Raw genomic sequence first — 2,500 nt, 5'->3', positions numbered from 1 at the left:
GGACAAAACTAAGACAGAAAGCAAATGGAAAACATATCTAAATCTACGGGAAAGAAGACACTTACTTATTTATTCGAACCAGTGAACACTTGAGCTCTAGCCCTTCAGTCTTGTGCTATGACGTAGAATTTAGAGACATTCTGTTATAGTTGTTCCAGGTGACTATACAGTGTGTTACTGATGCTTGGATTTGGTGGGAGGAATGTGCATCTGAGGTCTTCAAGAGGTTGACATTCAAGCAAGTGGTGTGTTACTGTTTCGTAGAAGAGCCGAATATCGGCGGCTATGTGGCCTTGTGGTATGACACTCGCTTTCTGATCGGAAAGTCCTGGGTTCGAGCCTCGCTCGGCGCATAGTTGAATCCTTGGAAAAGACTCTTTATTCGCATTCACCGTACTCATGTGTAAAATGAGTACCTGGTCGTTAACAGTGTTGTCTCTGTTGGAAAACATAGTGTAATATCGCCTAACAGGTGTCATGTCTCGTTCTAACAACTAGGGGTGCCTAGATGAGTCAATAAAATGGAGATAAAGATAAAGGGATTAAATCTGACTCATGAATGGACAACATAAAACAAACGACCTTTCGGCCCTTTTCAAGTAAAAACAAAATACACATATGTTTATATTAGATTGTCATAAACATATATATGTATTTTGTGTTTACTTGAAAAAGGCCAAAGGCTGAAACGTCGTTTGTTTTGTGTTGTTCATTCATGAGTCAGATTTACTCCCTTTATCTTTATCTCCATGTCTCGTTCTACATGTTACGTGTTGCTGTTGGTCAGGGACCCTTTAACGTAAAGCGCTTTGAGCACAAATAGTGGATATTGTCCTATATAAAAGCTCAAGAAGACACAGGAAGTACCTCCCTGTCCCCGTTAGGAGGCCAGATACCCCACCCAGGAGTTGTTATTTTTGTCCTAGCTCGTATTTGTTTGTTTTTAAGGGATTTACAAATGGCTACACATTAACCCTCTCCTTACCACCCACAGCAAAATCGACACATTTGTTACGACACAATAATGTACATTTTTCTTATTCAGAGTTATTTTGTACATCACAAACTTTGAAGAATGATCTTTGTTTAATTAATAAGAACATAAAGTTGTTTTGTAGAGAGATTGTTTGAGTTTAAAAAAATCAATTTTTCTGCAGGGTAAGCCTGCCATTTTGGGGAAAATATTGAAAATGGTCGGTAAGGAGAGAGTTGTTTGCTTTGTTTTTAAGGGTTTTACGGCGCTTGCAAAACATTAAGGTCATATCAGCGCCAGTAAAAAAGGAACAAAATGGGATAGTAAAAAGTTATAGAATTCAATTAAAGCACAAAAGAAAACGTAAGACAAAGGGGAATTGGTTCAAATAAGAAACAGTTGTAGATTCCAAGAGCACACTATCAAAGTGTTTAGTTTGAGATCACTTAAAAGTCTCATCCAGACGCAAGCACAGGTCTCCACTAATAGGAATACACTCAAATGTTTTAAAATACATTACACAACAGAGAGATGATTTACAAGGAAAAAAAACATCATCTCCCAAAACTAACTATACATTTGACTGTTTACCTCTCAGCCAGGGCATCCGGCCAGAACCAGGATAAAACCTAGTCATCTCATTCCAAGACAAAGACAGAAATCTAATTGGAAAACAGATATAGGGGGACAGAAGACACAGTAAGTACCTCTCTGCCCACTATGGGAGGTCAGGAACCCCACCCAGTATTTGATAAGCCAAAGTGTCAAGACTTAGAAATTTAAAAAGCTGTCAAAATTAGTTTCTTAAATGTTTTAATCTAAGATTGTAAAAATGTAATATATTTGATGTTATCAAAAACAAAAACAAAACAAATCAAACAAAAACATTGAAAAGAAGAAATGAATAACGCCATACATTAAAGATTGCATTGGAAAGGAGGAGAAAACAATGGACGAAGGGACGGTTAGTCAAAGAGTTAATTAAAAATTCTATATATTATTATAAATCTTTTATATTTTAAATTCTAGCTGAGTTGAAATACAACATATCCATATCGTTAACATGATAGGTTGTTAATGATAATGATGATGATGATGATGATGATGATGATGAAAATGGTGACAAACATGCAAATAAATCTTCTTTTATATATATATTTTTTTAAAGCATTTAAAACATTTTAATGATAGTAAATTCTTTGATAATTCTCTTTAAAAATGTAAAAGATACATGTATGTATGTCGAGCCTGGGGATTCACCTATAGTATAGAGACATTTTAAACTTTAGATGGAAAGCTTTTGACTCGTTTGGGGTCCATACGTATCCCAAAAAACGTCGCAAGTATAATGTAAATGTTGCTACTCAAAGCTCGAAGAAATAAATTTTATTAATAACAATGTGAAATTGAATGTAAGCTTCAATTTAATGTACAAAAATAGCTAAAATGGACGTTTCGGGTTTCCCGTTTATCAACAAAACAGGATAATTTATATAATGATTATCTCATTTGTCTGTATTGTTTCAT

This window comes from Berghia stephanieae, chromosome 13 (genome assembly GCF_034508935.2).
Source record: "Berghia stephanieae isolate SIO BIC M18660-M18661 chromosome 13, UCSD_Bste_1.3, whole genome shotgun sequence".
Lineage (NCBI taxonomy): Eukaryota > Metazoa > Mollusca > Gastropoda > Nudibranchia > Aeolidiidae > Berghia > Berghia stephanieae.
This window is presented reverse-complemented; position numbering follows the sequence as displayed.